Here is a 16,902-nt window from a genome sequence, read left to right as displayed (position 1 = left end):
TATGGAATTAACTCCTAAATTTTACGAAAACTATGCATTTTCGAGAAAAATGTTTCAGACAAAAGTTGTATGGTTTCAAGTAACGCATTACATAGCAATATTAGTATGAACTTGAAGAGTATTGTCAAGGTTACGTAAATATATATAAATATATATATAAATATATAAATATATATATATATATATAAGATATTAAAATCACTTTTAAGGAAATCCTATAGCGAAGGCCGAACTTCCACGATGTCGATAATGTCAACATTTCTAATTCCGTTCTAATTCGTTTTCTATGTTACCGGCCTATATCTGTCCTTGTCTAACGAGATATCTTTACGATACATCTGTCGCTACACGCAATACTGCTTATCACATCAACCTGCATGTGCACAATTTCTAATATGAAATTGTGTGTTCTGCACTAGATTTTTGTGCGTACTTTAATTCTGTAAAAGAGTTTTGCAATTCTGTAAAGCCAATTCATAAATATTTTTTTAAATCAACTTTGTGTTCTCTTTATACATTAATTGGTAGGTATATATGTATGTATATATATATTTCATTATTCTGTGTATAAAAGCGTTGAAATAAGATCATTGAAAAATAAGAATTATATATAATTATATTTTAAAAAATATTTAATATTTTATGTCAAAATATATCAGAGCAAAATATCTTATAAAATTATTAGTTTAAGAAAAAATTATAAAAAATAAAACCATATCTTTTTATATACAGAATGATTAAAAGAATCGAATTATATAAAAATCATATAGCTCTACTTAAAAATATTGATAATGTACAAAAAACACATATAAATATAAAAAATTTGATTTTATTATATTTCTTCCTTTAAACGATGTAGTGCTTTTTCTAAAAGATATTTTCTTCTAAACTTAATGAATAGTAGTAAATATATATATATATATATGTATATATCAATATCTTCCTTAAATGATATTCTATCCATCAAATAACTTACACATTTTTTAAGCAGAAATCGGTAACCCTTTCACCAATCCTCGCAAAATTCAAAACAACCTTGCTTTAATGATACTTTATATAAAATTACATATACATCTTATACACTTTTTAAGCAGAAATCGGTAATCCCTTCACCGATTCTCGCCAAATTCAATAACAATCTTCCTTTAATGATACTCTATCCTTCAAATAACTTAGGGTAGACTGAGGCGAATCGGATCAATATAAGTTATAAGACAGTTTTCGTTAGTGTTTTGTTTCAAACGTTTTGTTTTATCGTGCTAATTAGTAATCCGATTCGCCTCATTCTACCCTATATATTTTTTAGGCAGAAACTCTTTCAACAATCTTCGCGAAATTCAAAACAACGTTCCTTTAATGATACCTTATATATAAGATTACATGTATAACTTGTACACTTTTTAAGCAAAAATCGGTAACCTCTTTACCGATCATTGCCAAATTCAACACCAACCTACCTTTAATGATACTCTATCCATAAAAAAAATTAAGCTCGATATCTCAAAATTTGCGAAAATTAGAGTAATCATGTAGATTTTTTTAGATAGAAATCGGTAACCCCTTCATTATTAGCAATTTTTCTAATTCTATTATATTCTTCAGTTTTTTCTACCCCTATTTCATATATAATTCTTTAAAATTTGGTTAATCAGTTCTTGAGTTATAGAAATTTCAGTAAATTTGGCACACACATACACACATACATACATACGGACATTTTTTAAAATTACGATTTTCCGACGTTTTAGAACATTCTGAACACATTGGCATCGAAAACTAAAAAAACAATTTTTTCTTCGGTCTTTTCTACCCCTATTTCATATATAATTCTTTAAAATTTGGTTGATTAAGCTTTATATGCGGTCAAAGGTCCATATACGAAGTTTATGAAAACAAAGCTTCCTCTATGAGGAAGCAAAAATGGAAATCAAAATTTAAAAAAAAGTTTTAAAAAATTAGTCGCTTTTAAAATTTCTTGAAAACGACATCTACGACATGACTTACATCGGAATCATGTGTCCTCCTCCAAACCATACAACTTTTGTCTGAAACATTTTTCGATAAAATCATCGGTTTCCGAGATACAGCACTGTAAACTTGACAATGGAATACCCTGTATACAAGTGTTTAAAAAAGTTGGGGTACTATTGCAACAGCATATTCTTCAGACCAAATTAAGTGAAAAAGTCATGTTCTAATAAATATTCTTTTTCCTCCGACAAACAATTATCGAGATATCCTAAGCTAAATATTGAAAAAGTTACCAAGTTTTCCTTGAATATCTTAAAAAGTATTAGGCAAATAAAAAAATGTTTCAGACAAAAGTTATTTAAATTAATTAGGAGAAAAGGCTGATACAATAAAAAACAAGGGTTTCCATTTAAAAAATTTAACTTGGACTCTACTGGGTCCAACACAGGTCCCAGATCCAAAATCTAATAAGATCGTCCATTGGCCCCCTTTGATTTCTCCAACAAATTAGAAACATTTTTCTCATAAACCAATACTTTCTGAGATAATTGGCTATTCCGGAACTTTTGGTACATATGGTATAAAATACGAAAGAGCTTCATATAAAAAAAAGTTTGCAATGATTTCATTTCTAAAATACATATTGTAATGTTATACATATTAAATGTGTAATATAATATTTAACAATATTGTATTTTAGATCAAAGCATTGTATTTGTATAAATACAGGTATTTATATATATTTATGTGCAGTAACTTTATATTTCTTGGATATGAAATAATTGCAAACATTTGTTTATATTTAGCAGTTTCTTATTTTATATGTCTCTATATACGCTTCTGATGTGTATATTCCATAAACAAAAATAATTTTACAGTACATTCCCCGATGATTGCAGCAACAATGAATTTTTACAAATTCAGTACATTGCAATATTGCTGAGATGTTTTGCTGCAATCTTCTTAAAGGCGGACATTTTAGCGTTGCAGTAAGATTGCAGCAACAGTTCGCACCGAAACTGCAATATTGCACCATTGTGGCGGAAGATTGCTGCAACATGTACGCAATATTTTTGTGCTGTATGGGAATAAAGCTCACTTTTGTTAAGAATTTCCTGAGACATTTTAAATTTTGTCATATTTTGAATATAAAATATGAAATATCTCGTAAAGTATTCACTTTTCGATGACTTTACCTTGATACTTTTATAGAATAATGAAAGGAAGCGAATAATAATATTAATTTTTACATTTGCAATTTTGCAAAATTTAACGCGTCAAAACGCAATAGAATTTTTTAAAATATCTTTTTTTCGTTTTTTTACAACAATCGATTCCTTTCATTATTCTACGTATAAAAGTATCAAGGTAAAGTCATTGTGGCGGTCAACAGACCGCACACAATCAATCGTGCCTGCGGAACGGCAACCAGTTGTACACGCAGAGTCGAGCCAGCGGAACGGCAACCAGTCGCACGCGCGCTGAACGCGCGTCGAGCACGTGCTATCCGCATGGTCCTAGCACCGCGGATTGAAAGCACAACAAGGGCTTTCATCGTTAGGCGGCTGACTTTCTCGTAAGGAGAATTCAACGAGGACCTGTATATAAAGGCCGGCAGCGAAGGCATCTTCAGCTGTTCTCACTCAGCAGCCCTCCAGTAAGAACGCTGCTGAACAAGAGCGTTTTGATATTCGGCAAATCCTGCCGCAGTGGAAACGTACGAGGCCACCGACTTCCCGCACCTCGCTGCCCCCGAAACAACCCGAGTAGCCGCAGGACATCCCACGCCCTGCTGCGTGGAAGCTCATACGCCTGGACTCGCCACCGTGCCCGCCCACTAGGCCTCCACGAGACCTGCTGACCACCTGGGATATACGACTCCGACACTACACCTCTCCTCGCTGGACGGTGCCTCCGCTGCTGTCGCCGCTGTTACCATCGCCCGGAGATCGGAACACACAGGAGACGCAGACCATACCCCCGGCCCGAGTCCATCGGGGCCTTCAGATCCGGCCTCGCACCAGCGACTCCGAGTGGGAGACACCTACCATCGAGAGAGGCGTGCAAACGGACATCCCAGGTCTCACAGGCACTCGAGCAACGCAGACCGACGGCGACGGTCCGGCTCTCGACCGCCGGGCCTCCTACACGCCTCCCGGGACACCTCCGGCTTGGAGGAAGCCCGGCCAATGGGGACCGTGCCAGCCGCTCCACCGGACGCAGACATCGCCTTGCCTCGTCTGGCGTGAGCGCCTCCCGCCTTAAGGTGGAATCAAACGGCCCTTTTCAGGGCCACATAAGATTCTCCAGTCACTGTACATATTAGATATACAAATAAACACGTGTCCAGTCACTATATACATTTAAAAAAGACATAATTCTGACCCAGGATTTTTCTTTTGGGGGGTGTTGGGGGGCTCAAGAAAAGCTTAATCTCAAGTTTTCGACCTCTGTTTCCCGTGTGCTTTTTTTACGGGAGTAAAAAATGTGAAAAAATGGTTTTTCCGCGATAACTCGGTTTCTAATAAAGTTACAAGGTCGAATCAGAGCTCATTTTAAAGCTTTTTTTACGCTCTACAAATTATATCGTATGACATTTTTACGTATGATCGATTGTTTTCGAGACATCGAACGAAAAAGGGAAATAAAAAAGTATAATATTTAGTTTTTTTCTTTTTACTCATTATTGTCGTCCGAAATTGCAAAAATGCTTCAAATGAAACTTGTAGAGCGTAAAAAAACCTACAATTTTTATTTGTTATTCATTTCATTTCGTTGAAAATTACGCCTTGTAGAGCGCCTCAAAGTGGAGAGTCGTCGCCATCGCGTCAGCGGCGCGTTGGTTACGTCGATACGCGGCACCGAACGCTTTCGCTAAGATTTTCGACTTTATTGACGCAAAAAAGTAACATAATAGGTGTTTTTTATAGGATTTTTCCCGCTCTACAAGTTACGTTCAGTGATATTTTGGCGTACGATCGATAGTTTTCGAGATATCGAACGAGAAAAGGAAAAATTGAGCATTTTTTTTTTTCTATTTTATCGTTTTTCGCACACGAATCTGTATAAACGCTTCAAATAAAACTTGCAAAGCAATAAAAATCGTAAAATGTTCTTATTTATTACTTTCATTTCGTTGAAAATTCCATATCGCACTACGCAAAGTTGCAAATAAATCTTGCAAAGCCTGAAATTATTGTAGCTATTTTGAAACCGTCAAGTTTTCTTAAGGGAATTAAACACGTATTTGCCATTGCAGATAGTTGTTTTGAAACGAAAATTGTTCATTACTTAATAAATAACAAGTTATTCGTATCTTGAACGTTTTGGTCGTGGCTGATTGTCGCCATCGTCTTCTTGAAGTTGAACCTCATTCGGGTGTTGCTCGTCGTCTTCGTCGTCGTTGAAATAGTCAAGCCCCACCTGCGCCTGCTGAGCTACTGCAGTTAATTTCATGTAAATGCAAGGGAAACTGCAGTGGCTCGTCTGGTTGCCGAAAAGCAGGCATTAAATGTTCGATGATTTGCTATCACTGTTCCGGACAAACATGCCTGAATTCGATAACTCCGGCAGAAATTATGGCAAGTGAGATGGATGACTATTTCAACGACGACGAAGACGACGAGCAACACCCGAACAAGGTTCAACTTCAAGAAGACGATGGCGACAATCAGCCACGACCAAAACGTTCAAGATACGAATAACTTGTTATTTATTAAGTAATGAACAATTTTCGTTTCAAAACAACTATCTGCAATGGCAAATACGTGTTTGATTCCCTTAAGAAAACTTGACGGTTTCAAAATAGCTACAATAATTTCAGGCTTTGCAAGATTTATTTGCAACTTTGCGTAGTGCGATATGGAATTTTCAACGAAATGAAAGTAATAAATAAAAACATTTTACGATTTTTATTGCTTTGCAAGTTTTATTTGAAGCGTTTATACAGATTCGTGTGCGAAAAACGATAAAATAGAAAAAAAAAAACGAACAAAAATGCTCAATTTTTCCTTTTCTCGTTCGATATCTCGAAAACTATCGATCGTACGCCAAAATATCACTGATCGTAACTTGTAGAGCGGGAAAAATCCTATAAAAAACACCTATTATGTTACTTTTTTGCGTCAATGAAGTCGAAAATCTTAGCGAAAGCGTTCGATGCCGCGTATCGACGTAAACAACGCGCCGCTGACGCGATGGCGACGACTCTCCACTTTGAAGCGCTCTACAAGGCGTAATTTTCAACGAAATGAAATGAATAACAAATAAAAATTGTAGGTTTTTTTACGCTCTACAAGTTTCATTTGAAGCATTTTTGCAATTTCGGACGACAATAATGAGTAAAAAGAAAAAAACTAAATATTATACTTTTTTATTTCCCTTTCTCGTTCGATGTCTCGAAAACAATCGATCATACGTAAAAATGTCATACGATATAATTTGTAGAGCGTAAAAAAAGCTTTAAAATGAGCTCCGATTCGACCTTGTAACTTTATTAGAAACCGAGTTATCGCGGAAAAACCATTTTTTCACATTTTTTACTCCCGTAAAAAAAGCACACGGGAAACAGAGGTCGAAAACTTGAGATTAAGCTTTTCTTGAGCCCCCCAACACCCCTCAAAAGAAAAATCCTGGGTCAGAATTATGTCTTTTATAATCCGTTTTTTTTGTACATAGTGACTGGACTATCTCGTTATTCACGGCTCCACTACACTGCGCCTCCTATCCTCTGCAAGCGAGCGAACACACGGCCAGCGAGGCCGATTAATAAGTGGCTACACCGCGCCATAGTCATCAAAAAGTAAATACTTTACAAGATATTTTATATTAAAAATATCATGACAAAATTTAAAATATCTCAGGAAATTCTTAACGAAAGAGAGCTCTATTATAGTGTTTTGAAACCGTCTTGACAAGGGCTATAAGAGTATGCAATAAAAAATAAGGGATCCAATTTAAACAAATTATAGTGACCCTGACTTGACTTTAATAATGTCGCCTAAGGTCAAACTGATAGGTAAATAGATCTTTTTAAACCCTACAACTTTTGTCTAAAATATTTTTTTGTAAAATGCATAGTATAGTATTCATAAGTATTCGTAAAATTAAGGGTTTCCGTATTTTTGGTAAACTCTGTATATTAACACAATATACTTTTTACATGTAATACCTATATAGAATGACCCATTTTAAGGTTTTCTTAATGATTATTTTAAAAAATTATTATTATTAACACATTTAACCCTTAGCTGGCATTGTGTGTATTAAACGCCTAATTTAGCTCAAATTTAAGCCCCTTTATATCACTAAGCTCTAATTTAAGCTCCCTATAGTACGTCCCAGTGCCAGCTATGTGATTCTGGTGTCAGCTAAGAGTTAAAATCAGAGTTATATTGCTTCAAATAAAAAGATTAACTTCAGTTTAGATAATATCATTTTCAAGATTTAAAGATTATTTTATCTTGTAAGACCTTATTTTGTTAAAATAAAAACAGCTTGTTTTATATATAAATTGATTTTTGTCCATTTTGCGTGTAAAAGTATTAATATCTCTTTTGGGGCAATACAAAAAAAAATAATATAAATTAAAAGAATTTGACAAGATATTTTAAATTTTATCAGAATGTATAAAAAAAGATAAAATAATAAAGTGTAAAAATTAAACGTACATACTCTACATATAAAAGTAAAATATTCAAGTAAAACTAATATAAAGACATTTTGTATTAACAAATCAGCTTCTTTATTAAAAATTCTTTACTCAAATAATCGATTTGTATTAAAGTTGAATACAAAAAATCAATTTTTTGTCAAGGAAAAATCGATTATTTAAAAAATTGATTTAGAATCGAATATTTCTATCCCCTGACCTACCACATCTTTTACTAATGGGACAGATTCTTAACGTCATTTGGTGGCAAAAAATTTAATATTAAAATGTCGGATCTATATAATAGTTTTTAAATAGAAAGCGTTTAAGTTGGTCAAACTACCCAGAGATTTAAATGTTCAGATACAGTATATCGAAATTGTTAAGGATAGTTTTAAGTTACCGCGAAAATCATCGACACTAGTGTGTAAGGCGGCGCTAGCGCATCGCGTTCGTTCGTTTCCGGCGCTTTCCGCGCATTCATCGTTTGTCAGTCAGTCGTTGTAAGTAGCGAGTCGCGATAGCACGTAAGAATAGCGTTGTAAAATTTGCCTGATGGACGGTAATAGCGGCTCGCAAGAACGTGTTGTAAGCTCACTTGAGCAAAATAAAGCATTTTCACAAGAACTTGCATTTAGGCTGCGGTCCACTTGACGCTACAAATGCTTCGAAGCATTCCTCTTCTCTTTTCTTTCAATGAAGAAAGAAGGAGAAGAAGAACGCTCCAAAGCATTTGTAGCGTCAAGTGGACCGCAGCCTTAATAACACACAAAACATTGACGCCCAACGTCGGGCTCGAGTAAGCATTATCGCAAGGACACGAATACAAGCCGGTAGAAAGTGCGAGAGGCTGTCAGTACCACACGAAGAGTACTCGGCATTCGTGAGCATTATGAACATCCTCGCAAGTAGGATCGTTCAATTCGTATAGATCGAAGAGGCATTTCGCGGAAAGCAGATCGCGAAGTGTAGATTCGGCACCGCATTAATCGTCGTAACGGTGCACCGCCGTAACGCACAAAGCATCCGCCATATTGGGCGTTGATTGGTTAAGGTTATATACAAGCCGTCGTCGGACGCGAAAAACGCGCGTACTCAAGGTCGGTAGCGTTTGCTTCGAAGTTTCTAACCTGCAAACGAGATGACAGAGTTAAAGAGGTTAAAGGCAGTGCGTGTTCAGTTATAAAGGGGCAGGTTACTAGAATAAACACGTTTCTAACGTCGACGCCAGACGTAACATATGCACAAGCGCAATCACGAGTGGCCAAGCTACAAGAGTTGTGGGCCGCATTTGATAGTAATCAGACGCAGTTAGAGGTCCTGAAAAGCGCCGAAGATGAGGTGGAAGCAGTCACGCAACGAGCAAGGAGAACGACAGGTATTTGAGGATTCGTACTACAAGGCGCTAGACAAGGCGTATACCATAATGGAATTAATAGCTCCAGCACCGCAGCAACCTGTAAGGCAAGAAGATGAAATACGTCCACCACCAGGTAGTATTGACGTGAAATTACCGATATTCGGAGATGAGTACGACCAATAGATGCTGTTCAAAGATGCGTTCGAGTCTTTAATTCACAACAATCATAAGTTGACAGCAGTGCAGAAATTTCAGTATCTGCGTAGTTGACTGAAAGATGAAGCGTTGCAAGCTATAAGCGGTTTAAACACGTTAGCAGCAAACTATCTAGTAGCGTGGGACTTATTAACGAGTCATTATGGTAATAAAAGGCTGATGATAAACAGTCATCTCGCACAATTGTTAGAATTCCCAGCAATAACAAGGGATAAGCACACGTCAATGAGACAATTTATCATGCATCTTCGTACACATCTTAAAGCACTAGAAGTGTTAGGACTAGAGCTCTCGATTGGCCGCGTGTTTCAATATTCACGTGTACACGTGACCCGTGTACACGGATTTAAGAAACCTTTATTCACGTGTACTTATGCACGTGACACATGTACACGAATATTCGTGTACGTGTACACGTGTACACGTGTATCCGTGTATGTGACACGTGTACACGTGTATCCGTGTATGTGACACGTGTACACGTGTATCCGTGTATGTGACACGTATACACGTGTACCCGTGTATGTGATACGTATACACGTGTATGTATACATATAAATGAAAATAAATACACGGGTTGAAACCTTGAAACACAATAAAGCTAAATACATAGGTTACACGCAACATCTATTGTCAACTTCTATTTTGGTATAAAAAAACTAACATCGACATTTTCTGGCAGCACCTTCAAAATAACTGTTATTTGTTCCTTTGTATCTTCAATCGCGTGGAGACAAACTCTGTCTGTTGGATGAGATCACAATTCATGTGATTATTGGACAAGCAGCATGAAGCTTCGCAAAAGTTGGGTTTGGCAGTACGCTACCCGTAAAGGTGATAAAGCATATTGTGAATTATGCGATGACACAGACGACAATGAATTCTCCTGCACTGGCGGTACTATCGGATCTTTGGGAAGACATTTAATGACAATTCATGGTGTTTACAAGGAAAGCAACACAGCATCTAGAGAACACACACACACACACACACACACACACACACACACACACACACACACACACACACACACACACACACACACACACACACAGTTAGTTTCTTCTTAAATATTTATTATTATTTTATACCGCAAACGAAAAATTATTTTGCTACTTAATAAAGAAACATTTATATAAATATGACTTGCGCATGCAAGTAACTTTAATTGAATATAAATAAATTTAATTGAACATAAATAAATAATATTAATAAGTGAACAAAACCGTTAAGATATACAATCAAATCATTGGAGAAAGCCATTTACGGTCTGACTGGATCTTGGTAGCCTAATAATATTTCTGTGTGAATTATTGTATACATTTTCCGACACAATAACTGCGCGCCGAATATTTTTGTCAGTCTTAAAACACAGCTTCTGTTGAAGCAGTAAATTCACATATTTAAATCGATATAATCGATTTAACTTACGATGCTAATAAGCATCATTATTAAAACACTGTAAAGAATTTATTGCTTCCCTCATACCGTGACGGGCGTGATGCTTGTTAGCATCACAAGTTAAATTGATTATCGATTTAAACATGTGAATTTACTGCTCCAACAAAAGCTGTGTTTTAAGACTGACAAAATGTTCGGCGCGCAGTTATTATGTTGGAAAATTTATACAATAATTCACACAAAAATGTTATTAGGCTACCAAGATCCAGTCAGACCGTAAATGGCTTTCTCTAATGATTTGATAAATAAATAAATTTACTCTAAATGACAAATGCTTTTTATATTAAAATAAATTACAGGCACGATCCATCAGATCATGAAGAAAACACGAGCGTTGAAGAACAACAAAATAATATTAGAGACAATACAGACATTGAACAAGATCAGATAGCTGATCTCTCCCCATCAAGTTCGTCTTCTCAATCAATTCCGAAACGCCGACGGAAGCAGCGCAACATACAAACATTACAAACCAACATTGTTTGCAATGCAGAGCGAAAGGAACTCATACACCAAGCATTGGCTAAAATGATTGCAATCAACCAAATGCCGATCTCTTTTTGCTCTAGCGAGGGCTTCCGGCAATTTATGACCGCAGTGGTCCCAGGCTATTCTCCATGTAAAGATGAAGCCCTAAAAAAAAGGTTGAATCTTTTAAAGGATAATGTTGAGGAGAAAATTAAAGTCGCGCTGAAAGATGCTGTTGCTGTTTCATGCACTACTGATTGCTGGTCTTCTTTAACACAGCATTCTTATGTCACTCTAATCGCTCACATGTTGGATGAGAATTGGACTCCTAAATGCTTCACTCTTGGAGTATACGAAATGGAGGAGCGTCACACAGCAGCAAATTTGGCCAGTCGAATGGAGGAATTATTCGTTAAATGGAACATTAATGAGAAAGTCATGGCAGTAGTCACCGATAATGCCACAAATATTGTAAACGCTACTCACTCCAGCAAATTTCAGAAAAGTTTGGTTTCACTTGTGCTGCTCATAGTCTCCAGCTAGCGGTTAACAAAGCGCTCGTTGGAGGTGATATTGAAAAACTGCTTGTGAAATCCAGCAAAATTGTTTCACACTTTAAACACTCAAATGTGGCAAAATACGCGCTTCAAGATAAACAAGAGCAGCTCGGTCTACCTACGATGAGTCTTTTACAGAGTTGCAAGACAAGATGGAACTCGTCATACTTTATGCTCGAGCGACTTCTTCAGAACCGAATCCCTGTCATAAATGTATTGACAGATCGTCGTAGTACCACAGCTTCGGTAGCCGAAAGCTTAGAAATAAGCGAGAGAGAATGTACACTCATAGAGGCGCTTTTGACATTGTTAAAACCTCTGCAATTGGCAACTACGGTTTTATGTGGCGACAACAGTTCTCCTGTATCCATGGTTCGTCCTGTCCTACAAAAGACACTTCAGAACCACATGCAAATTCGCGATGAGGATGATGTAATGATAAAGAACGCCAAGGAAATAATCGCAAATGAAATCACACAACGTTTCGACTTAACATGGACCTCCAACAACATTACAGCGAGACAGATTGCTTCAATGATGGATCCAAGATTTAAAGACTTGGATCATGAACCTTTTGAGGCGAGATTAGAGATTAGAGGTCATGTGAAATACATGCTACAGGAAGTATCTCCTGTCGAAGACACGTGCTCCAAAGTTACCACAAAAAATAGTGCTTTGGAGTTCCTTTATCAGCAAGAAATCAATAATAATGACATTGATACGCAATGGCAACGTTATCTGTCTGAACCGCAACTAAGATTTGATTTGGATCCATTTGAGTGGTGGAATATTCGGAAGGATAAATTTCCTGCTATTTCATATCTTGCCAGAAGATATTTGAGTATACCGGCATCTTCTGCAAGCTCAGAGCAATGTTTCTCAACGGCTGGTAATATAATTACTTCAAAAAGAAGTTCTTTACTGCCAGAAAATGTAAATATGTTAGTTTTTTTATACCAAAATAGAAGTCTACTTTCATAGATACAATTTTCTACATTTTCGAAATTTATGATAAGTTAAGAAAAAAAAATATTAATAAATATTATTTTTCCGTAATATATATGTCGCTTATTATAATAAATGTATTTATTCACACACACTTATACATTGACAATAGATGTTGCGTGTAACCTATGTATTTAGACAATAAAGTGTTTTTGTTTCGCCAGTAAATAAATAACAATAACAATTGCTATGTATTTAGCTTTATTGTGTTTTAACCCGTGTACATACTACATACACATATTTCATCTTCATTTATGTGAACATACACGTGTATACGTATCACATACACGGGTACACGTATACACGTATCACATACACGTGTACACGTATCACATACACGGATACACGTATACACGTATCACATACACGTGTACACGTATCACATACACGGATACACGTGTACACGTGTACGCGTGTACACGTACACGGATACACGTGTGTTATGTTGGCCGTTCCCGAGAATGTCAGGATTCGCGCGCGGTCGCGACGGCCACAATGTAGTGCTTGGCATAGTCGCGAGCGGGCGCGACAAGTACCAATAAGGCGTGCGAGAACCGAGAATCGGAGCCGATGCTCCGGCCCTCCCCCGTATCCGGTGCTCCGGCCAGAAGCAATCCGGAGTCAGCAATAAACGGACGTATCATTGGTATCCTGCGAAGTATTTATTTTGTGAACCTCAGCCTCCTACACTACAGAGAATTGGCGACGAGGATGGGATCTCTCCCGCAGCTGGTGAGAAGCGCGTACTAGCCCGAGAAAGGAATCGCGCGAAAGCTAGACCAGATCCGGAGCCGCGCAAAAGCACGGCAAGATCCGAAGCACGTGTGAGTACGATCGTGGAGCGCCATTACGTGCACACGTGGCGCCCATTACATTGTTCGAGAGCTTTCGAAAAGCTCGAGCCGGTCCACCGGATACCAAGTTACATCTTCTCACGAGCAATCCCAATACGGGGGAGATCGTCTGCGATTTTTCAAGCCGGTACACCGGGTACGGAACTACCTTTTGCGTTACGGGTAATTTCGGATTGCCAGGATACATTTGTCCGTTACATTCTACGACGTTCGAGAAACCGAGTCGTGCCGCGAGTTACTGAGGTCACCTTGAACCATGGCGGCCGTGGTATTACATGGCAATTTTAGCATCGAAGTCTTTGATCCGACCACGACGGAGTGGGCGAGGTGGCTCCAACGTTTTCAAGCTGCGGTAAAAATTTTTAAAATACCTACGGAGCAACAAGTCCTGTATTTGCTACACTTCATTGGGGCGTCGGCTTTTGATGTCATCTGTAATAAACTGGCGCCGGCGGACCCGTACACTGCTACCTTCGACACGCTAGTGATGAATTTAGCGGAATTCTACGCACCTGAGCCCCTGAGAGATCGCCGAAAACTTTCGTTTCCACCAACGGAAACAAAAAGACAGCGAAAGTGTTAAAGACTACGTGGCCGCGCTTCATAAATTAAGCGCGCGCTGCAATTTTGGGGCGTACCTGAAAACAGCCTTACGAAATCAGTTCGTTTTCGGGTTGGCGAGCAGCCGAGCGCAATCCAGATTACTGGAAATGAAGGATTTAACGTTCGGGAAGGCGATCCAAGTGGCTACCTCGATGGAGTTATCGGAGAAGGACACCCTACAACTACAAAATGGATCGACGAGCGTCGAATACATTGGATCCAAGGACAGGAAGACGGAGAAGAAAATGCAGCGGAAGCGGAAGCCCCCAGCGAAGCCCTCAAAAGGGAGAGGCGAATCGGTTAATGGCGTTAAAGCGAACGCGAGTACAAACACAAATTCTAATATTTCCTGTTTCAGATGCGGCGGTAGTCATTTAGCTACAAAATGTACACTCGATAGAAGCGTTAAATGTCACAATTGCGGGACACCAGGCCACCTGCGTAAAGTGTGTATGGCGGCGAAACGCGCGCCCGCAAACCAAGTAGAGGAAATATTAGTCGTGGAACACCCGGAGTTCAGAGAAAAGTTTTTTGAGACAATTACCGTCGATGGCAAACCCTTGCGTTTCGAAGTTGATAGCGGAGCTGCGGTAACCATCGTGAGTACACACACGTTACAGGATTTATTCCCATTCAAACGATTACAACCGACTACGTTACAATTAATTACCTTTTGCAAAACGCCGATTAAGATTGTGGGCGTAGTACCCGTGATGGTTAGCTGGCGAGAAACTAAAATCAAATTAAATTTGTACGTTTCGAATGTCGAGCGCGAATCATTGTTAGGCCGTGAGTGGATTCGGCAATTGCACATACGTCTAACAGATACCGTTAATACAGTAAATATGTCACGTAATGATACGGAATGCAAAATTACAGAACTATTACAACAATATCGGAATAAATTAGATCCACACTCGACCAAAATAAGAGGTTTACAAGCAAAACTCACCTTGAAAGACAACGTTAAACCGGTGTTTCTCAAAGCACGCACCGTGCCTTTCAAGCTTTTACCTCTGGTCGACCAGGAGTTACAATCGCTCGTTTCAAAAGGCGTCCTTGAGAAAGTAAACACATCGACATGGGCTACCCCCATTGTGCCGGTGTTGAAAAAGGACAATACGGTACGTCTATGCGGGGATTTTAGCGTCACTATCAACCCGTGCTTACTAATCGATGAGCACCCGTTGCCTACAACTGATACATTATTCGCGAATATGGCGGGCGGAAAAAAATTCTCCAAGATAGACTTGCAACAAGCATATTTGCAACTAGAAGTTCGGGAAGAAGATCGAGAATTACTCACTCTAAATACGCATAGAGGCCTTTTCCGAAGCACACGCTTAATGTATGGAAACGCATCAGCGCCGGCCATTTGGCAGAGCGAAATGGAAAACTTGTTGCAGGGTATCGAGGGGGTTACGGTATTTTTAGATGACATTCGAGTCACAGGTCCTACCGAGGAAATTCATTTACAACGCCTGAAACAAGTATTGCAACGCCTGGGTGACGCTAACATTAGGATAAACGAAAGCAAAAGCGAGTTCCTACAGGATAGTATACATTATTGCGGATATCGAATTGACCGATCGGGAATACATAAAACTACAGATAAAATGCAGGCCATTGACCGCATGCCTAGGCCGAAAGACATTACCGAATTGCGATCATTTTTGGGAATGGTCAATTATTACGGGCGGTTCATTAGGAACCTAAGCACGATGCTCACGCCATTACATGACTTATTACAAAAGGGAGTCCCTTTCAAATGGACTCACAAATGCGATGAGGCTTTTGAAGGCGCGAGAAAGAGTTTCAAAAGTGATACGGTTTTAGCTCACTTTGACCCAAAGTTACCGTTAATTTTAGCTACCGATGCTAGCCCGTACGGAGTAGGGGCGGTGTTATCACACCGTTACCCCGATGGCACCGAACGCGTACTGCAATATGCCTCACAGTCGCTGTCTAAAACGCAACAACGTTACGCTCAAATCGACAAAGAAGCTTACGCTATAATCTTTGGAGTAAAGAAGTTTCATCAGTACCTTTACGGTAACAAGTTTACATTATACACAGATCATAAACCCTTAGTACAGATTTTCGCGCCGTCAAAAGCTTTACCCGCTTACTCGGCTATGCGGATGCAACATTACGCAATATTCCTACAGAGTTTCTCATTCGAAATTAAGTACAAAAACTCTAAACAGAATGCAAATGCGGATTGTTTATCACGGTTACCGATGAGCACAACTACAACTGCGGAACACGATGTAGTAGATATTTACGAAATAGGAATTTTACACGAAATGCCCGTATCCGCGGATAAAATTGCTGGGGCTACAGTAGAGGATGTGCAATTGAAGAGTCTCCTAACGGCCATACGCGAAAAGAAAGAGATACCCGTACAAATGCGTTTCAACATAAATCAAGCAGCATATAGTGTGCAGCAGGGCGTACTTTTGTGCAATGGAAAGGTAGTAATCCCTAGTCAAATGCGCGATCGAATCCTCCGGGAATTACATAAAAACCATTTCGGGGTAGTTAAAATGAAAGCTTTAGCTAGGAGTTTGTACTGGTGGCCTGGTATAGACAAAGCGATAGAGAAGTTAGCAAGGAACTGCGATATATGTAACACCATGCGTAATAACCCACCGAAGGCGGAAATACACGAATGGGAACCAGCCGGGGCACCGTTCGAGCGTGTCCACGTGGATTACGCGGGGCCCTACATGAGCACGTATTTTTTTGTATTTGTAG

General features: G+C 38.6%; 1 protein-coding gene across 7 annotated transcripts in view; it reads right to left on the bottom strand.

Moving 5' to 3' along the window:
- The window catches only part of Gga (ADP-ribosylation factor-binding protein Gga), a 195,070-nt gene that overhangs the window by 112,961 nt on the left and 65,207 nt on the right, over positions 1 to 16,902 (bottom strand). The window lies entirely within an intron of this gene.

The sequence above is a fragment of the Temnothorax nylanderi genome, unplaced genomic scaffold (genome assembly GCF_030848795.1).
Source record: "Temnothorax nylanderi isolate EJ_2023f unplaced genomic scaffold, tnyl_v1.0 TNYL_tig0296_pilon, whole genome shotgun sequence".
In the NCBI taxonomy this organism is placed as follows: Eukaryota; Metazoa; Arthropoda; class Insecta; order Hymenoptera; family Formicidae; genus Temnothorax; species Temnothorax nylanderi.
Note: the sequence above shows the minus strand (reverse complement) of the source record. Positions and strands in the feature narration are given on the sequence as shown.